Source organism: Lethenteron reissneri, chromosome 40, assembly GCF_015708825.2.
Source record: "Lethenteron reissneri isolate LAM-NWPU_2019-01 chromosome 40, ASM1570882v1, whole genome shotgun sequence".
NCBI lineage: Eukaryota > Metazoa > Chordata > Hyperoartia > Petromyzontiformes > Petromyzontidae > Lethenteron > Lethenteron reissneri.
The window spans coordinates 1370606-1394627 of record NC_083818.1 but is presented as its reverse complement, the minus strand read 5'-3'; the positions used below and the strand labels follow the sequence as shown (position 1 = coordinate 1394627).

General features: G+C 48.7%; 1 pseudogene; it reads left to right on the top strand.

Annotated features, from left to right (window-relative positions):
- Positions 1 to 13189: 13189 nt before the first annotated feature.
- Positions 13190 to 23887, top strand: LOC133352353 (chymotrypsin-like elastase family member 2A; annotated as a pseudogene).
- The last annotated feature ends 135 nt before the right edge of the window (positions 23888 to 24022 follow it).

The window sequence follows — 24022 nt, the reverse complement described above, 5'->3', positions numbered from 1 at the left end:
CGCAATATTTATGCCATCCACCAACCCTCATTGCCTCCACCAGTGCTGGATTACGGGCCATGTGCATAGCCACCGTTTGCTGCACCACCACCATATTACCTGGCCACCAGCCCACCAGCCCACTCATTACTACCCCCCCACCGTCCCCTCCTCGTACATGTGGATTTTCTCCCACTCATTAATGTAGGTCAAATATCCCAATATAGGACCACAGAGCTTTGGCAATAATTTCCGCCGGTTCTAGATGCCTTCCTGCCTTTGCCATTTCCCACGACTCCGTGCAAAAGCTGCCCGCGTTACAAATTTTACAGCCCTTGCCGTCACAGTGTTGGTGTTGTATCCTAACCCTTCTTCCATAATTGAGATTAATAATATTTGATGATTTTTATATATTATCTTTTTACTTGTTTTTTTAATGATTGAAACACACCAAGCGCAGCAAACTGCAAAACACCAGGTGTTGTTAAGTAATGAACTGGAGGAGGGCTAGGATGGCAGAATTTGCAACCTTGCTTCAAGGAAAGATAAGGCCTGATGAACGGGCACATGTCACCCGTGCAGGCGGCAGAGACAGTGGGAGTGTCAGCCAGACATAGTTAAGGCAAAAAGCCCAACCATCCTGCATGGTTTTAAAGTAACGTCAAAATTCGAAATTCAACAACAGAGTAGGCTAAATTATCGATCCTCGCGCTCGCTCAAATTGGAGACCAGGCTGCGAGCTACATAAATGAACCATTGCCCATTTGCTAATCCAATACTGAATGTTAATATTACTGAAGTCAAAACGAATTCTATGACCTCAGCACATGGGCAAATAATAGGGCAGTGTCGACTCAAAGGCAATGAAAGAAAACAGAGGCGCCTTTGTCTAAATCACAACCACAGAAAGCCAGGAATCATCACTGATTGTGTGTTCAGGGATTCCGAGCTAGTTAGAACACGTGCACAGGGGGGGGGAGCTGATGTAAACAACCCTGCGCGTCTGAATGTGAGGGGGCCTTGGACCTGGAATCAAGAATAACACTCCCAGAGCAGAAGGTTGGACAGGGGGAGAGGTGATTTAAAAGAGTGTTGTATATCTCTCAAGGCGGGCAAGACCCAGCTGAGTAACAAGGCTGCGGGGGTCACCAGAAGTTCGCATTCGCCTAGTTAAGACAAAAAGCTCAATTATTCTGTATTGCTATTAAAGTAACGTTAAAGTCGGAATTTAACAACAGGGTAGGCTAAAGTTATTGATATTCACACCCACTCCAATTAAACCAGGCCACAAGTTACGCCTACTGAACCATCACCATTATTAAGTCAATATGAAATGTTATTTCCATACTTCAATACTTTCTATACAACTCGACCCGAAGCATATGACAATCAGAACCTTCCTAAGTCAAAATTGAATCGCACCCAGACAGGAGCGAATAGTCGATATAAGGTTGACGAGGGAAGGAAATTAAGAGCACGGCGAACTGCAAACGTAAGCAAAAAGCCGGGAACAACACCAGCCCAGCAACAGCGAGTGGGGCTTCGACAGGCCATAAAGTAGAATAATAACTCCCGGGGTCAGGGGACACAAGAAGAAGCAGGCAGACAAAAACCAGAGCTGACTCCAAGGTTCAACCGCCCTCACACACAAGGAGTGACGGAAATTAATGAGGCCTTGAGTTAACGACGTCAGCTGGACTGCAACAACCACGGCGAGCAGAGATAGGGTGGGGCAAAGACTGCGGGGCTATGGAATGCAACTTCGTGTCAGTAAAGCCCTGACAAACAAGTTAAGTTAAAGACATCACAATACATAATATCGCACATAACATCAATGTTAAAGCTATTCACCGTAAACTATATTCCGCTTATATAACCATCCAGGCACCAAGGAATACGAATTCCTAGGATCAAAAAACTTACCCCTTAACCTAAGATATCGGAAATAAATTAATAGTAATAAGTATATGCATGAAAAGACAAAGTAAAACTTATGGAAAAGCCAGGATAACGGGATGAATCACAACCAGGTCGAATATAATACATAATAAAAAAAAAACGATGTTAAACCCAGGGTCGGAGAGAAAGGGAGATCCCGGCCGTCTTTGTATCCCCGCAGCGCGGGATAGGAGTGTGTATACGCTCGGGGAAACACCTACACTTGAGTCAAGCACCACGATGGGAAACGACAGACCTTAGGTTACATACAGAATCATAACTGTGAAATAGTAAGGGACAAATGTTAACTTCAAACTTTTAACCATTTCTTTGTGCGCCGGGTCGGAGAGAGTGTTGCCCCTCCCTCCAGGTTGTGCAACACGAACAAAGACGCCTATGAGACATTTGTAACGTCTGTGTTTTGGGTTCATGAAGAAGGCCAGACAAGAGATAAATATTGCACCCAGACAGAGAGACGACCTCGAGGCAATTTGTAACATCTGATTGTTTGCTCGTGGGTTTATAGAGGGAGTGTGACAACGAATATACCGTCAGTGATGCACACAAGGACACACGGACATACGGACAGACACATGGACACACCTGCATACGGACAGATCCTGACACAGCAAAAATCGGAAGAAGCCCCGCCTTGTGGGCGGGATCCAGGGGGATTTTTCGGCATAAAGTAAAGGATCCTGAGCATTGGAAATCAGTGCGACGGGAGGGTCCACTCAGAAGCTCGACCGGGAGGGTCGACTCAAGAACGAGTGCGACGAGAGGGTCCACTCAGGAGCGCGACCGGGAGAGTCGGCTCAGGAGGAGTGCGACCAGTGGGTCCACTCAGGAGTGCGACCAGAGAGTCGACTCAGGAGCGAGGGCGACCAGCGGGTCGACCCAGGAGCGAGCTCGACCGGGAGGGTCGACTCAGGAGCAAGCTGCGACCAGCGGGTCGGCTCGACTCATCTTCAGCTCGTCAATCTCTGCTGCCGCCGGAGGTCTCTGCTGCCGCCGGAGTGGTGATCGTTGCGGTTTGGCGACGATCCAGCGCTGCACGCTACGAGCGAGTTGTGGGCGCCACCTACCGACCGGGTTCCGAACTGCGACAGCGTATCAACAGCCATCCGAACCACCACGGTGACAGGGGATCGACTGATACGTATGACGCGCACCGCCCCCTCACCACACGACCACCAGGCGTCTGTTTGACCTAAAGAATCGACTCCGAACACTGACTATTCAAGACAACTCTTACCACTCAAAAACACTCGAACCCATAAGCCATCCGTGGCTGGAAAGCATCACAACGAGACCGAGGGATGGCCCTCCGTCGTTTATAAGAGTATTCTTAATTTTTATCTTTAATATTTAGTGGGCTGTACTCTTAATCGCATAAATTCCCAACAGATCCATCAATACGAACTGATTTTTGGCACCTCCTTCCGCCGAGCCACGCTCACGTGGGGAGTGGTGGCCCACCGGATCCTTATCAGGTGATCTGGTCCCCAATTAGTAAACTTGGTATAAGATAACGATCTTCGGAAAAGGAGCACCGTCGCAGGCCCTTACTCCGAGCCGTTCTGAGATAACCTGCCGATGTATCTGTTGAGATTGGTGCCTTTAAGAATAATAACTGTTTTTGATTGTGTTTTTTTTATCGCCGTATAATCTTTCAAGTATCTTTCAGTCATAATCGCCGCACGTACTCGCATCCTCTACAGAATATTCAACTGTTCCGTGACCCAAGGTGTTAACAACGTGATAAGGGTTGCGTATGATCAATAAGGAGTGCGGTACTGCGTGAACAATATTGAGTATAATCATTCATTAACGTTAAGGTTTTCTTAGCATAATATTTGCATGTTTTAACGACTCTCTCTCTCACTAAGAACCATCGCGTTATGCGGGATCCATGTGCCGTTGTCAAAGTGAAATCAGACAATCGTTGATGATACTGTATTGATGCCGTATTGACGTTCCGGGATTGAGAGTTCGCATACTATCATAGTTAAGGTTGAATTAGTAATAAATTGATCAATACAGAAGTGGTTGTGTGATTCTTTCCTGAAATCTATGCATAAGATCTGCTTCTGCGTTGAGATTTGAACTTGGTGACCTTAATAAACACACTAATACATACTCAGTAAATGTTAAAGCGATAACGGGGTGAACCGGGGACCTAAATATAACCACGAATACCCACTCTGGGAATGTTAAAGCGAGAATGAGACGAACCTAGACAACGATGCCGAGTTAATCTAGGTTAATCTTGCATACTTACACCACACCTGCATAACCGCATACGATTAATTGCCTTATTCCGATCGATAACCCACCCTCGTCACCGAGGCGGGGTCTGGTTATCATAACGACTTGCATTATCATAATTACACCCACTCGCATAATTAATACGATTACCTCTCGAATTGGCATAATTAAAATGTGCATAATTACATAAATTAACATATTTCCGGATAATTACACATTTGGCCAAATTTCATTTAATTATTATTATTTTCACTGAATATTCATAACCCACATATACAACATAATAATTTCACCCACGCACGCATACAACATAACAAATTTTCATAACCCAACATATACAACATTGGGTTTACGACAGCGATGGAGAACCTGCAGCTTTACGTATTACGGCTCAGGGTCACAACCGGCCTACACCACGGATTAAAACCGCGAACCTCTACAACAAGCGGCGAACACGCTACGGCTAGGCCACGCGAATGGGTTGTTTTGCCAAATGCGCACGCCAGTTGTCAACGATCTATTTCCTTTATTCAGAACAGCCTCAGGGTTGCATCCTCCCAGCACCCTAGATAATAAACAGCTGACTATTGCGGGTTTCCTAGAGACGAAAAAAAAACTCCACACGTTTGTCAATCACACTGTGTGTGTGTGTGTGTGTGGCCTTAAAAGGAAGAAAAATATATGAAAGGCAATGTTTGGGGCAATGGCCCATTTGCATAGCACACAAAGAGGTCAGTAGAGTGATATCGCGGATAGATTAAGAGTTGGAGTTTTCACTTGTTTACACCATGGCTATACGTCTCCACTGTCTGGCCTGTGTAATAATACTCTGGAGACGGCTTGTGGAATCGGTCCTTTTATTGACTTTTCTCAGTTCACAAGCACTCCCCGTTGCCGGCAGGCAACGGAAAGTGGGCAGACAGATCGCAAGAGACGCACCGCCACGTGGCACTCGGAGCCCCACTCGCGCGAGGCCCCTGTCTCTCTTCGTTCCTTGTCTGACCACGTGTCCCTCGGCTCTTCCCTTATTTAATGCCTGGGTCACGTGGTACGCTCCAGCCAATCCTTAATAGCCTGCGCTGAATGTTCCAGATTCCTCCATCAACTCCCGGGACCACGCCCCTGATTTGTCTTCCCATTGGCTGAGGCCAAGAGCAGCAGAACCAATCATCCTAGCTGACATCCCTCGATCACGCCAGGGCCATGCTCACAGGCTCTCCACCCATTGGCTGTAGAGCAGGACCGGCAGAGCCAATCACCACGTGAGCTGGACATAGGCTCTCATTACATCACCCCCCTCCCTCCCCGGTGAAAAAGTCAGCCGTCTCGGCTGGGAAAAGGGTGACAAGCCAATCCCATAAAGTTGCTTATTAGGGCGTCTAAAATGCATTAACAAGGAAAGGGGTGAAACATGCGTCTATGTGCTGAAACAAAAACAAAATCACCCATGAACAACAGACATACATTAGGGTGCCCCTGCAGCGCAGTAACAACAGGGAAGGGACTGCAAGGCAATCAACGCTATCGAAACGGAAGAGATTTCGACCGCGTACGCGCCGCGGGACCCTCTCCGCTTCCTGCGCGTGGTTGCCTTGCCGCCGGATCTGCAGGAAGTGGTTGACGTGAAGAGGAAGAAGGAGAATGTTCGGTTTCGGTCGTGTCCAGGGTAGGTCCCATTGGAGGAGGGACGGTGGGGGTCTCATCAGCCCTCAAAACCTGTTCATCTGCGGGTGGCACAACACAGTTCCGCTGGGGATCAACGGGTGAGGCAAGCGGCATATTCGGCACAGCAGACCCTGGCAGATCAACAAGTGGAGATGAGGGATCGGCATGCGGGTCAACGTAGGGTTTGAGTCGCGACGAATGGACGTACCACCGACGTTTTCCGTATTGGACGTGAACATTCTGTGGGTTCCGAATGTCCACCAACGTCACAGGCCCCCGCCAAGGCCTGTGCAGTTTAGGGGATGTGCCCGCTGGTATCTGAGGGCAGTGGAGCCATGCCAGATCGCCCACCGACCAGGGCATGTGAGTACGCGATCGACGCGCACACCTCTCGTTCCTTGCCTGCGTACGGGCCGTCGCACATCTGGCGGCCTCCCGCGCCTTTGTAACCCGCGCAAGCGAGTCCCGTACGCGATCAGGCAAGGAAAGGGACTGTTGTTTACTCGGCATACCCAGTTGTACATCAATGGGGGGTGCATTCTCACGACCATACATCAGTTAAAATGGCGAATATCCCATGGACGCGTGCGGAACCATGCGGTAGGCCGCTAGGACGCCCGGTATGTGCAAGTCCCAATCGGTCTGTTTTTCACTCACCGTGTGACAAAGCACAGCCGAAAGGTTGCGGTTAAATCGTTCCACCATTCCATCTGTTTGTGGATGGTAAGGGGAAGTGTAGATTTTTTTGGTGCCCAGCGCATCGCAAACCTCCTTGAGCAATTTGGAGGAGAAGTTATGTCCCTGATCTGTGAGCAGCCTCTCTCTCTCTTCGTTCCTTGTCTGACCACGTGTCCCTCGGCTCTTCCCTTATTTAATGCCTGGGTTACGTGGTACGCTCCAGCCAATCCTTAATAGCCTGCGCTGAATGTTCCAGATTCCTCCATCAACTCCCGGGACCACGCCCCTGACTTGTCTTCCCATTGGCTGAGGCCAAGAGCAGCAGAACCAATCATCCTAGCTGACATCCCTCGATCACGCCAGGGCCATGCTCCCAGGCTCTCCCCCCATTGGCTGTAGAGCAGGACCGGCAGAACCAATTACCACTTGAGCCGGACATAGGCTCTCATTACACCTGTACTATGAGGAAAGGCCATTGCTCGTAGCATCGCCTGTGATATTTTTTTCCCTTCGAGGTCACAGCTTTGACGATTGCTTTGAGTGTGTTTTGTGAGTTGTGCTTTGTGAACCACAGCCGACGCAGCATCACTGAGGCCGTTTGCCATTATGACTGCAGGTATTGTGGTCTATGTAAACATGACTCCTTGTAAAAAAGTTGTCAGTTTTGTTGCCAGATAGAAGGTTAAAAAAACAATTATCATATTTTTTACTGGCAAATGAGGTTCCAATGGTGTAAATGCTTACCCCGAGCTCTCATACTCTGATGGTGCATTGTCTTTGAGTTGTGCGCCTTTTGGCGTCATCTGGTCCAACCCATGTGAGACTAGGCTCTAAGGAAAGCTATCTCGGGTGTGGACCAATCAATTTCAAGGACAGTGCACATTATCAGAGTTATGTTTTTTGTTTGCATTATGACTGCAGGTATTGTGGTCTATGTAAACATGACTCCTTGTAAAAAAAGTGTCAGTTTTGTTGCCAGATAGAAGGGTGGCAAATGAGGTTCCAATGGTGAGAAACGGGAGTTGTTTGGTGCCTGGGACAAGAGACAGATAGAGGAAGAGACGGCGCAGCAGACAAGAGAGTATAGTATACGGTAGCAGTGGACAAGAAGTATAGTATAAGGTAGCAGTGGGCATAGAGAGATAGTGTACGGTAGCAGTGGACAAAGAGAAGACAGAGTAGGGTAGCAGCGGATAAAGAGAATACAGAATAGGATAGCAGCGGAGTAATGGACCTTGGTAGAGAAGCTACGACGGAGTGAGACGGCAGAGAGAACAAAGAGCGACCGAGCTGGAGAGAGAGAGAGCAGAGAGGGAGGTCGCTGGAGGAGAGGAGCAGAGGGAGAGCGAGCGAAGCCAGCGGAGCGAGCGAACGGAGGGACATTGAGTGATGTTGATGGGGAGTTTTTGCGTTGAAAGAGAATGGAGGGACATTGTGTGATGCCGACGGAGGAGATGTGAACTATACGCGTTAATAAAGAACCGAGAAAGACAAAGAAGCTGTCGCGTCAGTACGAGTCCTACATAAATGCTCAACAACAATCACCATTCGCCACTAAGTGGCGGTGACGCTTGTGCCAAGCTATGTGCTCTTTTAGGCAACGTGAAGTGTCGAATGTTCGCTAGGTAGACCCAGGTGCCAAGGGTTGACTGACCGAGATAACTGCCAGATGCACCATCTGTACCCCCTATTGTGCCAACTTCCTATGTTTTAGCCGCCCGGCACTCAGCTCGTTCTTCTGTGCGTCGCTTCTCTGCCCACTTCCCAACTCGTATACCGTACTCTCAAAACAAAGATGCTCCGTAGAGCCCAAACAGACTTTTGGGGCAAGTGCTGTTTGAGAGCACCTATGAAGGCCGGCACGGCACGCGAGAGGGTCGGTAACCAGCACCACGACCTGCAGGCCACCTTGGTCTCTCTCATGGCGATGTTTACACACCAGACCAAATACTAATTTGAGGCTCAGCCAACCTAGGAAAGGCCCAACACTGTTTCAAATAAACGTTACTGGTGTTGGCCGTGAGCGGTAATCGAACTTGTGTCGCCGGGTTTATCGCACAGTGCGCTTATCCACTGTGTCACTGGCTCCTCATGAGCAGTTGCGGTGTACTCTCACACAGCAGAACAGGTGGGGAACGTACACACTGACTCACTCGTACAACAACAGCCACCATTCGCCAGAGGTCACCACCGCCCGGTGGTGATGTCACCACGGCACTTGTGCCAGGCTAAGTACACTTTGAGGCCACGTGAAGTGTCGAAGGATGCTGCTATCAGGAGGTCATGGAACAGACCCAGGTGTTATGAGTGGACTGGCTGAGATGACCGACAGATGAATGCCCTGTGGTCCCTGCTGTGCCATCTTGCTGTGTTAAAGCCGCTCGGCATTCCACTCGTTTTTGTGAGCTTTGCTCCTCTATCCTTCGCTGTTGTTGGAGGGCGACTTCCTAAAACAGTCCAGTAGCGTCCTTCATGAGCCTCCTCCACTGAGGCCAATCTTGACACCGCTGGTACCAGTCTTTGGCAAGTCCACTCAGCTTCATTTCCTCCTGTACTTCATCAGTCCATCTCTTCTGTAGCCTGTGCTGCACCCGTTTATCATCCTCTATCCGGCCAAACAACAGCTGTTTGGGCTTGCGGTGACTGGGCATGTGGGCTACCTGTTGATGGACTGTATCCAGATCTTTCAAGGATTTGTGAGCTCCTCACACAATCCAGCCTGGTTAAACTCAGGATGGATCGTTGGCAGGAAAGGCTGAAGGTTTCCAACCTGCGCAGATGTTCAATTAGGGAAAATAAGTTCACCATAAATACATGGAGAAGGGAACACATTACTGTGGCCAAGAAGACCCAAAGCTTCGTGTGAAGTGACAGGTAGCTTCCACACAGCAGCGTTACGCAGTCGATGAAAAGATAATGGTGCCCGACTGATTCGAAGTGAGACCTCTGCTGTCAAACCAGAGCTGGTCATAAGTACACTGCCCAGGAATTATTAACTTCTCCCCTCTCTCTGTAACTGCCCCAATAACAATGGCGTATTGAGGGGGTGGAGTGTTTGATGACACAAAATACCCAGGCAGGTGCTTGGCAAGGTAATGTTAAACAATCCTTGCCAGAACATTTCCTGGCACACAGAGGAGGGAGGTGCCCCTGTATTTGTTACAACCTGTGCGATCCCCCTTCTTCAAGAGGATGACCATTAAGGCATCCTTTCAAACCTGCGGAACCGATCCACTGGTCTAGACTGTTGTAATGATGTCATATAGGGCAACCTGCGCACAAACGCCACCCTCTCTCAGCAGTTCGCTTGGGACATCAATTCTGGCCAGCGTTTTTCCAGGTCTACGACTCTGGATCCATGCATCCTCAACAGATGGCACCTCAGCCAGCCACTGACAGGGTTTGACTACTTCCAATATTTGAGGCACCGCAGCTCCAGAAGGATCATCCTGACCTTGCCTCAGTGTTATCTGAGTGGAGGGATTTCACCTCACCCAAAACCTCAAAGCAACAGTCAGCGAAACTGCAAACTTGTTGCTGGGGTTCAGAGATCGGATCACCTTTCTTTTCCCTACGGATGGTAATCGGTGTGGCACTGCAAGTAAATGTTTTGATGGCATTAAAATTAATAATGATAGTCGACTTACTGAGGCAGATTCAATCTCCTCAGCAACCCGCATCCACCAATCATCATTGCAGCGCCACCCAGTTCTTCAGACCTCAGAGTGAAGGCTGTGGTAGGCCTCCTCATTCTCCGATATGCCATACGGTTGGCATTCAGAGTGGGCCTGTCGCTTTTTCTCAGTTAGCCGGAATACCCCCTCTGCCAGCCAGCGTCTAGACCACGTACCTAATCCAGCCATTGCACCTGCATGAGCCACAGCCCTGAACCTCACCCATTTCCCCTCGGCATCAGGACGATGCCAACCCCAGTTGCAAACAATGATGAAATTCTCGCTTGTAACTTTCATCAGCTTGCTGATAATATAATCAGACTACTGTCGGTTTGATTGGGATCATAATTAGACACCCACCATCGCAGTGGAAGAATGGTAGGCACATTTTACAGATAACAAGCCGATGGTCAGTGGGCAGATCAGCTCCATGGTAGGTCCTGGTGTCGAAGACATGGGCCTGCATCCACTGGTCCATTACGAACTAGTCCAGCAGATGTTCTTGCTTGGACCAGGGGTGCAAGTAAGATACACTGGAGCAAACTTCTCCACATTAAACAGTCACCTTGGCTCATTCGTTTCCACTCAATGAATACTCACTTATTGTTCCCTAGCTCAGCCCACGATCCATTAATCTCCCCCTCATAACCACCACGATTCATGTACCCTCTTTACATTATCATTATACGACTCTCATTCATTCCCCATTCATTGAATCCACTCATCATTGTTTACGGTCTTCAATTTCGCTTTCAACGAATTCACGCATCATCACCGATTCGCCCCCATTGCTCCCCTCATCTATTTCATTCACCTAATCTCCACCACTACATTCATACGTTGTGCCATTCTTAATTCTCTGGAAAACGCCTTGGTTAAGGTGCTATTTAAATCACATTAGTATACAATGTTGTGTGGATGCGCCGATGCTGAAACAGCGCGTTGGCAATTACAAGCCCATTGATTGCACATAAGTCTAGCAGCATCCTGCCGTTATTATTGAGCTGATCTGGCTCACAGCTCCCTTAACAAACACAAACGGAGATATGCACACTTTAGTTAAGGTCGATACACATTTCTTAAAAAATCTGACATTTTTTCCCAGTATCAAAGTATGAAAAAATAACAATGGGTTTTACCCTTTCTGGAAATAAAGCACCAAATATAAACCTTTTGATTCCTGGAAAAAGATTTGTATTTGGTGTTTGAACATCTGTTTTATTGCCATAAAGGGTACAACCTATTCTTATTTTTTCATACAGATTGCTTTATCACTCATCTCGTTATTGATTGGCACACCTGTGCATGGTACAGGTGTGTGCGGAGGGCACAAAGAGGGAGACCTAAACCCTATTTTTGCCTCCGTTATCATCTCATCCATGGAGAGGTCACGGAACACTCATGGGAACGTGAACAGCAGACACAAGACGGGCGCGAGGGATCAAATGAGGTAGGGGTTCGAGGCTGGCGATGGGATTAGTCAGGGCTATGGTTAGGATAATAGTTGGGGTTGGGTTAATGAAAAATTCAGAGTTTGAGTTGTTAGGGTTTGAGGGTTAGGGTTTAGGATATGGTGAAGACTAGAATAAGTTGTGGTTAGTGTTAGGGTTACGCAAAGGGTTTTAGTTAAGGTTATAGTTATGTATAAGGTGTCAAAGTTTGTGTGAACATTAAGAGCTGGGAATTAGAAATGGGGTCAGAGTTTGTGACGCAGTGTGCTAACCACTACACAACCGCTCCCTATGCATATGCATAAAGACAAAGATCCCCCGTGCAGCCTTAACAAACGGTTTGGGAAAGTACTGTGTGCGAGCACCGATGAACACCATCACGGTACACGAGGCGGTGGGTGGCCCGCACCACATCCGGCCCGCCTTTGTCTCACCAGTGCTCATGTTTTCACACCGCACCAGATATTCATTTTTTCCTGTCACCTCCGATTATCGTGGTCAGCTATGTACGGTGCGAAAGAAGTTCAACGTACATACACATATACATTTTAAGCCCGAGTCGGCCGAGGGGAGGCCCACGACTAGTTCAAATATTTGCTGGGTTGGAAGCGTAGTTGCTCAAAACACCATATGTATACAGGCAGTGATCGATTTACGAACAACCGCACTTACGAACCAGCTTCCATGAAACATATACAGGGTGCTTCATAAAATGTGAACACTTCTGAGAATTTGCAACGATACCAGGAGAAATGTGCCTCCGGGCTCTGGAGGCCACCTGGAGAATATTCCAGGCGCGTGTTGATAATGATGGCGAACAAGTGGATACTCTTTGACTTTTGACGCTATTAACATTACATTTTATCATGTTACAGTGTATTATATGTTGTTTTGCCATTATAAACAATAGTCCCATATTGGTGTTCAACATTTTTTAAGCACTATGTATTTATTTACCATTGACTTAAAACACGAACTTGCACTTGCAAACTGAATCGCAGAACTATTTTGTTCAGTGCAGCGAACCTCAGTGAGATGTAATGAGTCAGAGAGTGTTTGTGCATATGTGCGCACACGCGCGCGTTGTGTGTATGGAGAGTGGTAGTTCAGCAGTTAGCGCACTGCTCCATGAACCTGGCGGCCCAAGTTCGATTCCCGCTCATGGCCAACACCGGTGACGATTATCTGAACTGGTCAGGGGCCTTCCTTAGGTCTACTCGGCCTCAAATGAGTACATGATATGGTGTGTAAATATAATCACTGAGGAGACAAAGGTGGCCAGGCATGGTGTTAGCCACCTACCCCCTCGTGTGCCGTCATAGGTTCTCGCTAACGGTACTTTCCCTAACAGTCTGTTAACTGCGATACGGGCAGGCTCTTTTGACTTTTTATACATACACACACATAACCCATTAGGACCATATGGACAACATTTTGGAGGTAGACAGCACCGTCTCGTGAACCAAACCGATCCCCGCCGCCAGCCAATCAATGTCATCCTGGCCTTAATCGATAATTTTATGGTCGCCCTTATCGATGATCTCGCGTGATAGTGGGGATCAAGGGGGGTTGGGAGGGGATATTGATGATGCCTTCCCCCCCCCCGCTGCCCCGGGGTTCTATAAGAAGGCCCTGGATGAGGAGGAACTCACCGACTTGAGACGAGACTTGGACAAGATGTTCGCCCTCATTCGCCTCCGTGTTCCTCCTGGTGCAGGGTGAGTGTCACCATCATCGTCATCATCGACATGATCATCTGTCTGGACAATGAGAAACATCTCGCCTGCATCACCATTCTCATCATCACTAATAAACATATTGTTCATCATTATTCTTCAAACATTAGCAATAATGATCTGTTTTCTTGGTTCTTTCGGTAAAGTCACGTAGAAGGGAAATAATAAAATAATAACAATAAAACATAATAAAATACAACACGACGTTTCGGCCACAACGCAAGCAGCCGTCCTCAGGTGAAGAACAGGTCTGTCGGAAAGCGTCTGTCTTTCCTATCTACGTGACTTTACCGAAAGAACCAAGAAGATGATTCCCTGCAGTCACGAAAGCTTTAAATCGAATTATCTGCATCTGTATAATCCGAAACATCACCATCTACAGAAGCAACATAATTATTTTCGTAATTCTCATCGTTCCTAAATCATCATTATCATCATCATCATCATCCCCGTGTCTCACTCTCGTTGTGTCCTCTGTCTCATGTCTGCCCGCATTCTGCAGGATTCCCTCCCCTTGTCTCCCCATGTGTACTCTCGTTTCTTCTCACGTTTCCCGTCTCCTCATGGTCCGTGTTGCTTGTTGCAGCGTGTCTTCCAATGCCTCCACATGTATTCCTATTTCCCCTCATGTCTTTCCATTCGTCTCCATGTCTCTCCACGTCTCTCCCTGTGTTTCGTGTTCAACTTTATCTGCCCACGCCTCTCTATGGCCCTCAATTTTATTCACATATCTCCATGACGCATGCTCCAATGCTTCCGCATCTATTCCCCATGTCCTGCCACATCGTTCCACGTGTCCACGTGTCTCAACGACCCATGTTCCCTAGGTGTCTCTTGCGAACATCCATGTGCTCCATGGTCTATCGCAACTTCCCGCGTCTCCCCCATGTTGACCCGTGACTCCGCGTGTCTCCCCGCGTGTCGTCTCTCCATGTCTAGCCACCTCCCGGTGTCTCCCCCATGTTGCCCCACGACTCCTCGTGTCTACCCATGCGTCTCTCCATGTCTAACCGCGTCCCCCGCGTGTCTCCCCCATGTTGCCCCACGACTCCTCGTGTCTGCCCATGCGTCTCTCCATGTCTAACCGCGTCCCCCGCGTGTCTCCCCCATGTTGCCCCACGACTCCGCGTGTCTCCCCGCGTGTCGTCTCTCCATGTCTAACCACCTCCCGGTGTCTCCCCCATGTTGCCCCACGACTCCTCGTGTCTGCCCATGCGTCTCTCCATGTCTAACCGCGTCCCCCGCGTGTCTCCCCCATGTTGCCCCACGACTCCTCGTGTCTGCCCATGCGTCTCTCCATGTCTAACCGCGTCCCCCGCGTGTCTCCCCCATGTTGCCCCACGACTCCGCGTGTCTCCCCGCGTGTCGTCTCTCCATGTCTAACCACCTCCCGGTGTCTCCCCCATGTTGCCCCACGACTCCTCGTGTCTGCCCATGCGTCTCTCCATGTCTAACCGCGTCCCCCGCGTGTCTCCCCCATGTTGCCCCACGACTCCTCGTGTCTGCCCATGCGTCTCTCCATGTCTAACCGCGTCCCCCGCGTGTCTTCCCCATGTTGCCCCACGACTCCTCGTGTCTGCCCATGCGTCTCTCCATGTCTAACCGCGTCCCCCGCGTGTCTCCCCCATGTTGCCCCACGACTCCTCGTGTCTGCCCATGCGTCTCTCCATGTCTAACCGCGTCCCCCGCGTGTCTCCTCCATGTTGCCCCACGACTCCTCGTGTCTGCCCATGCGTCTCTCCATGTCTAACCGCGTCCCCCGCGTGTCTCCCCCATGTTGCCCCACGACTCCTCGTGTCTGCCCATGCGTCTCTCCATGTCTAACCGCCTCCCCCGCGTGTCTCCCCCATGTTGCCCCACGACTCCTCGTGTCTGCCCATGCGTCTCTCCATGTCTAACCGCGTCCTCCGCGTGTCTCTGCACAGCGACCGCCCAGGGCTGCGGGGTGCCCAGTTACCCCCCCATCGAGAGCCGCGTGGTCAATGGGGTGGAGGCGAAGCCCAACAGCTGGCCCTGGCAGGTGCGTGCCTCGTGCCATGGCTCCGCGAGCGTTTCGCAGTTTAAACGAAGAGGCCATCCCAAAACAAAATCTCGTCGTTTTTTACCTTCTTCAGAAGTACCTAGGCCGCGTGTCCTATCCTGTTGTCACGGTGAGATGTGGGGACACATGGAGAGATAGGGCAGGACATCGGAATACACGGGGAAGTATGGGGAGACATTTTAGAACATGGGACAAGCTCTAAGCATTGTGAATGAGAATATTTAAAAAAGTGCTAAAAGTATTTGCAAATATGAGAACATGGTTTGGGCCCCACAGCTACCACCTATCACTGGCTTCCGCGCTCGCTAATCAAACACCTCCAGGGAAATTTTAATGATATAATGTATAATTAAACACCTCTAGGGATAATTAACGCACGTTGGAACGTGTTCCGTGATCCACCATGCAGTGCGGGACATTTATCCCCAAGACTAGTTTCCTCGCGTCAGACAACGTGGGACGCAGCACAAGCCATCGCTAAAGTCCAACACGTTGGAGGCTTTCGTGACCAATATCACCCATAATACAGGTTTATTTGGGTTAGATCGCGTAAATATATAAAATGTGTCGTTAAACCCATCACCACCCGACACAGCCAGTTAGTAAGGTTTGTCATGTAAACAGAACGTGCCAATCCATTACTAGTACAGCACACTGGTGTGTTGGAGAGCAAAGCCACAACATTTACAATCTGAGTACGACGTTTCGCTAGCTTAAAGCCTGCTGTTGTGGCTTGGCTCTCCAACACACCGTTGTGATGTACTAGTAACGAATTGGCACGTTCTGTTTATGTGACAAACCCTTACTAATTGGTGTCGGGTGGTGGCGGGATGAATTACACATTGATATATTTACGCGATCTAACCCAAACAAACACATGTATTATGCAAGCCAAAGCTGTGTGGTCACAAGGGAGTTGCCATCTTCCTTAAATCTTCTTGGTTCTTTCGGTAAAGTCACGTAGAATGGAAATAATAAAATAATAAAAATAAAACATAATAAAATAATTCTCACAACGTTTTGACCACAACGCAAGCAGCCGTTCTCAGGTGGAGAACAGGTCTGTCGAGAAGACAGAGTCTGAATGACATACCCCAGGCTTGGAGCGTCTATTTAAGCTGGGATGGAGGGGGGAAGAGCGCCTTGACAAAATAATTTGCATATCAAGAGTAATTTAGCATATTTATGGGAAATGCAGATATGCGATTAGTACTACTTGTGAAATGCGTAGGAGGTTTGGCGGGGGGTTTAAAGTCATTATGCCCGTGCATTATGCAGGATTAGCAGCATCAAAGGGAGGGGATAGGGGTAACATTAATAAAGGGAAGGAATGTTAATAGTATGTAGCTGCAGTAACTAAACCACCACGTAAACAACTAAAGTATAAACTATATAGTATCATCAGTATACCAAATATACTCTCCAATAAGCTGAGCTACTAACAGTAAGTAATACATTACAATTCTATGTTGCAAAAAATATAATATGCTTCCAGCTAAACTTTATTCTCTTACATCACATGGGTCTACACCGTACTATATACTGCCATAGACAAACCCAACATTACATTATATACTGTATTACTATACATATATAATCCGCTATACACTATACCATTGACCGTCGCGTGAAAGATACTAAGAGGAAGCAACGAAATATGTCAATGGGAGAGTAGTGATAGGAGACTTGCAGCGGGGCAAAGAATCCATTCCCTGCGGAGAATACAAGATATATAGTCAATGCCAGTGAGTGGAACGCGATCTGAAAGTCACCGTAAACGTGAATACAATCAGTTAAGATACGAAATGGTTTATTACGTCCTTCCAATGATTGCTGAGCCAGAATCCATCTTCTCGGTTGAAATTATCTCTGTGTTTGTATATGTAGATCGCCTCATGAACGAATCTCTCATGGTAGCCAGATGGCTTGCAGAGAGCCTCTGTCTTGGAGAAGTCAATATCATGTGAGCCCACTGAATTGTAACAGTGATCTGCCACGGCTGAGGTGTTTGTCCTACCGTGTTTCAAGTCTGCTTTATGTTCACGGATGCGGTCCGAGATATGTCGTTTGGTTTCTCCAATGTAACTGCTACCACAGAGGCAACTTAGTTTGTAGCCGCCAGGGTACTGTATGTCTGGAACCACATCTTTTACAGACGGGACCAGATCACGGATTTTATGTACTGTGTTGAATCGGACCTGGATCTTGTGTTTTATCAGGATTTTGGAGATCTTTTTTGTGACCCCAGCAATGTAGGGTAAGGTGATGGTTTTGAAAGGCTCCTCAACAGGATCCTTCTTGATGGTTGGAGTGATGGCTTTGCGGATTGTGTAGTCGGAGTAACCATTAGCCTTAAAAAAAATCTTCCTTAAACTCTGAGGTGTCAGGACACGGAGCTTGCCAGCAGGGCAGGGCTTTAACGTCCGACACAGAGACAAGTTGTCTCAGCCAAGGGGAGCGGGCCATTTCGCATCTCTGGGTCAGGGTCACCAACGGTGAGAGGCAAATGCTCGTTTGAGAAACGAGACGCACAGACCAGAGCCTACCACGGAAAATATGTGCTGTGCCAGCAGAGATCTGTCATGTGTGTGTGATAGTGTCGTTGTAGATGAAGTGGTTGTGGTTGATTTGGTGGTGTGTTTTGTTGGTGTCCTTTGATGAGATTACGGTTGTGTTGGTTGATGTGGTTGTTGTGGTTGCTGTGGTTGATGTGGTGGTTGTGGCTGTTGTGGCTGCTGTAGATCTCCCTGCAGTACCTGTCTGGCGGGTCCTGGTACCACACGTGCGGCGGGACCCTGATCGACCCCCAGTGGGTGCTCACGGCGGCCCACTGCATCTCGTGAGTTCCACCACCACCTCATTACAACCTATCATCACCACCACCTTATCATCACCATCTCATCATCACCAGAATCAACATCTCACCACCTCATCATCATCTTGTCACCATCTCATGATCATCACCAGCATAAACATCTCATCATCACTGCTTCTCTTGAGTTCCACCCCACCTCATCACCACCACCTCCTCCTCATTATCACCACTACCGTCATTTCAACACCACCACCCCCACCATTTTATAATTTCACCATCATCAAATCACCACCACTGGTATGTAGCAGATATCACCACCATCTTAACACGCCCATAATTGTCCGTGTGTCCTTTTATACACACGTCACTTAATTAATATCACCATCATCATCCCATTACCACGACCACCATGTGAACAGATATAACCCCCATCTCCACGTGTCCATAAGTGTCCGCGTGTATCCGTCCGTGTCTGTCGGTGCCAGCTCACGTACGTACCGCGTGGCTGTGGGAGAGCACCTCCTGTCGGTGGAGGAGGGCGGAGATGAGTTCCACAGCGTGGACCAGATCACCGTTCACCCCGGCTGGAACAACAACAACGTGGCCGGCGGGTGAGTCCCTCGACCTGTCAGTCACTCGACCAGTTTTGATACTTAACAAGTCAGTCACTCAGCCGGTTAATTAATCGGTCATGGACTATATCAGGTGGCCAACCACTCGGTTTATGAGCCAGGTTTGTGTCACTTAATTGGGCGGTGACACTGCTGAGTGGTAGGATCGCGGTTCAAAGATCAGCGGGACGCCCCAGTTAATAACACCGGGGCGTATCCATCGGGCAAACGCCATGTTCAAGATCCTCGTCACGTTATATTAAAGAGTAGGCCAGGCGTGTGCTGTTCTCCTCCTGTAAAGTACTGCATAGCGCAACATAAAACACAAACATCCCAGTGCTGAAAAATTACCATAAAATTACTCAATTGGGGTTACAGATGGCAGCAAAATCACCCCCTCCCCCTTACAGCATAACCAAAAACAAACTTGGCAGGACCCTACCGAAAAGGAGTCTTGAGATTCGTAATTTTGTTTTGTTGCTAAATAAGCATAATTAAATATATAAACTTATCTATATGTAATTATATACATAATCATAACCTCTGACTCGCGTCACTCGCCACGTCTGTCCACAAGATCTTACCATAAACCTTATATGGAAATGTACCTCATCTCACTGTAACCCCTTGAACGTGACCTCTCACCATAACCCTCTTACCGTGACCCTCCCAACGTGACCTCTCACTGTGACCTCTCACCGTGACCTTCTCACCGTAACTTCTCACCGTGACCTCCGACTGTGACCTTCTCACCAGGAATGACATCGCTCTGATCCGCCTGGCACAGCCCGTGGTCCTGAGCAACAAGGTGCAGACGTCCTGCCTGCCACCCGCGGGCGTGGTGCTGTCCCACAACTACCCCTGCTACATCACGGGCTGGGGCCGTCTCTCCAGTACGTGCGTGCCTCTTGCGAGCACCTATTAAGGGCCGAGCGGTGGCGCGTTCGCCGCTTTGTTCGCAGAGGTATCGCGGTTCGACCACGGCGGCGGGCCGTCATGACTATTACTGCGGTGTTGCATATTGACTGTTAAAGTAATACCACTACGCGCCGTCTGCTGTACTCACAGCGGACCTTTAAAAGAGCCGTCATTTGAAAAGAGTGGGCGACTGCGCGCCGGGTGGCGTCACAGCTCTGCATTTGCCAAAATTTGAACAATGACAACGGAAGTCACTCAATAGGGTCTCACACACAGCAGAAACATCGTTCCCTCCCTGCAAACTCCTGCGGACTGTGTGACACACAGCGGCGCCTTCCTCTGTGCGATGATCGTCCCTGTGCCACACACAGGGACAGCTGCCACTGGGGGTGCCCTCGGCTAGACCACATCAGCAGCAGCATCGTCCCCTGCAGTCAAACTAGCGCAGACTGTGTCCGTGACACGCAGCGGCGCCTTGCTTGGTTGACGACCGCCCTCGCACGATGAGAACGAATAGTGCCGATACCACGTGCACAATACTCAATGATGATTACTCACAAGGCGTTCACTGTTCGATCTCCAGCCGCGGCAGTTAAGCAAGATTTGTGAGGTGAATTCCACATTCCCATGGCAAGTGATGAATACATGTAAAATATGATTTTGCCTTTGTAAGTAAACAAAAACTGTTTCGTTTAATTAAGGTATAATTGTTGAAAAGATAGCTAGTCTTAAAGCACAGCATAAGTCGATGTTTAGTTTATATACTGTATGTTTATTAAGGTACAGCCGTATTTGTCAATCCACTGCTGGATGAGGGAGGGGGGGGGGGCTTCTATTTGACCATACTTCACCACGCTGGTCAAAGCGAGTTGGTTAAGGAGTGCGAGGGAGCAATCCGACGTGGAACCATAGAAAGTACAGTACAGTTACAATACAACTTCATCTTTCTGCACTCCCGTCGCAACGTTGAGGTAAATGTGCCGGTAGAGTTGTTACTGGTCAGCACACACACATACACACACACAAAAAAAGACAAAGATCCCCCATATAGCCTTAACAGACTGTAGTGGCAACGTAACATAGCAACTATAATGTAGCAACGATAACCTAGCAACGTAACATAGCAACGATAATGTAGCAACGGTAACCTAGCAACGTAACATAGCAACGATAATGTAGCAACGGTAACCTAGCAACGTAACATAGCAACGATAATATAGCAATGATAACGTAGCAACGTAACATAGCAACGATAAATTTCGATTTAAAGCTTTCGTGACTGCAGGGATTCATCTGCTTGGTTCTTTCGGTAAAGTCACGTAGAAGGGAAGTAATAAAATAATAAAAATAAAACATAATAAAACAATTCTTTGTTTTATTATGTTTTATTTTTATTATTTTATTACTTCCCTTCTACGTGACTTTACCGAAAGAACCAAGAAGATAGCAACGATAATGTAGCAGCATAACATATCAACGTAACGTAGCAACGTAACGGAGCTCACCACTAACGTGTTGACGGAGTTGCCTTAAGGGGTGGTGAGATGTTAACTACCTCGCCTGGTGTGCAGGAGGTTGTGGGTTCTATCCCGACCCTGACGCCAGCTGCTGCTGTATATTTGGAGTTTGCGTGTTTCTATCTTTATCTCTCTCTACCCATGGTCGCGTGCATTTTCCTCCGGGTCCTCTGGTTTTTCCCTCCACATTTCGAATCAACGTGTTCAGAGTATTTCGCTGCTATAAATTCCCACATGATGAGCCACTTCGTTGAGCTATCATTTGTGGCCAGGTCGTTGCTGAAAAATTGCTTATATAGCTTAGTGCGCCTTACCTGGTAAAATAAAAAAAAGTTTAGTTTAGTATTGTATTCCCTTTCTGATGGCGATTAGAGTGGCAGATTTGTGCCAGAAAGGCGCCACATTCATAAACAAAATGAAAATTGACTTCACTTTCCCCTCCCCTGCCCTCTTTGTATCCCCCCTCTATCCCTCCCACCCCTGCTGTGACCCAAAGCTGGAGGCGCCCTGCCTGATGCCCTGCAGCAGGCCAACCTTCCCGTGGTGGACCACGCCACCTGCAGCCAGCCCAGCTGGTGGTCGACCAACGCCAAGACCACCATGGTCTGCGCCGGAGGAGACGGATTCGACTCTGGGTGCAACGTAAGCAGGAGGCGGGGGGCGGGGGGCACCTTGAATTACCCTTCGCACAGTCGGTGGTCGGTGATGGAGAGAATCGTGAGCAAAACCAAGCAAAAGCTTTTAGGGTCCCCAAGTAGCTAAATCCCTCCCCCCCCGGATTTAATACATATTAAGAACAAACTATGGGTGCATCAATAATCAGTACGAATTCATATGCGAATTGACGTAATAAGAGACAATTGACATCCAGTTAATCTCTCTCAAACGCAGGCTGCTCATGCAAATGAGACCATATTCGGGCCACTTGAGTTTACCATCTGTTTAAACAAACTAAACCCATGGCTGCATTAAGGTAGATCAACATCGCTACCTTTTTCTCATCGCCATCAACATCACTCCACCATTCGCTACGATAAATCGCCACGTCAACGGGCCACCGGGACAACTCTCATTCTCTCACCCGTTCCGTTTCTCTTGCCTTCGGGCCAACTTCAGGGCGACTCTGGCGGCCCCCTGAACTGCATCAACTCTGCCGGCAAGTGGGAGGTGCACGGCATCACCAGCTACGTGTCTTCTATGGGCTGCAACTACATCCGCAAGCCCACCGTGTTCACCCGCGTGTCGGCGTTCAACGACTGGATCGACAGCGTGAGTTCAACGGGAGGGTACTGGGAGAACTTGGGCACCACCCGCCCACCCGCTCCCCCATCCCCACCCGGCAGTCGCCTTTAAGATTTGTCGCAACTCCGGTGGGGCTGCGGTCGTCGTGCGATCGTAAATGCCGCCGCAGGAGAAAACGGATCGTGAGTCAAACGTAATTGCTGGTGCGAGTGCCGGAGGGATGCGACAATTGATATAAAGTAGGGATGGGTTGGGACGGCAGGGGGCCTCTGGCATTAACACCTGAGCCCCAGGAACAACACAGGTACCCCCGATCTACCTCTAGAAGCCTGTCCGTCACTGAAGATTAATCCGAGCAGCATTCAAGATGCCCTAGTCTGGCCGTCTCAGCCTCAGGAATTAACACTGAGCCCAGTGATCCAACAGTTACCTTGGTCCCGCTCTGCCAAGGGGGAAACCCCTAAATCCAGTCTTGGTGGTGAGACGGAAAGAGTAGCCCTCGAAGGACATGGATATTGGGTGGCAAAAATGACAAGCAGCAAGCAGTGCGATTTGTCGTGTCGGAGAGGGCAGTGTGGTGCACAATTGTTAACGCTCGTATCTCATAGTAAGAAGGGCTTGGGTTCGATTCCCAAACTGAGCGCCTTTCCATCTGGAGTTTGCGAGTTCTCCCCTTGTTTCGCATCGCTTTCCTTGGGGTTCTCCTGTTTCCTCTCATCGCTATAAAGATGACATGCGACCTGTAAATTACTCAATGGGGCGACACACAGTAGCAGCAGCATATTCCCCCGAATGCTAAAATAAGTCAGGACCCCACTGAAAATGAATCTTGAGGCTTTGTGAATCCTCCCTGGGTAAACAAGCATAATTCATGTGGAGTGCATAACAAGAGGGGACGACCCAAAAACCAGACTGTGGTGATGGTTGGTCCATCAGACCCTTGAGGTCGGGCGTTGACTTGGCGACACTACGATTGAGATTTACATGTGCGTGACAATCGGTCGGTTGCCGGCGATCACCCCTGCCAAGCGCTTGAAGGATCTCACTTTTGCACTCGTGACCCTCTCCCCAACCCTCTTCCAGATCATGGGTATCAACCGTGTCTAAGCAGACGCCAGTGGCGGGTGAAGGCGTTGGAGATGGGGGGAGACAGAAGGGGGGGGGGGGGGGGCTCCCATGAACCCCTCCCTCCGTCCTCCCCACCGAAGTCCACTCATCCCCACTCCCTCTTCATCATCGCCGGGCGTGCTTTCGTTATGACCTCTCATTAACATCTCATTAGCGGAGGTGAAGCGAAAGCCGGTGATTATTATTTCAGAATTTACTCATTAAAAAGGAATCTCTGAAAATGTAATTGCATGTGTGGCTGCTTTATTACAACCAGTTGTTTACGGGAGCGGTTAAAGTGACAGTGTACACTTGCGTACACACAGGGTTCCATTGCACATTTTTTCCAAATTCGAAAATGACACCTTAAATGATTCAATTG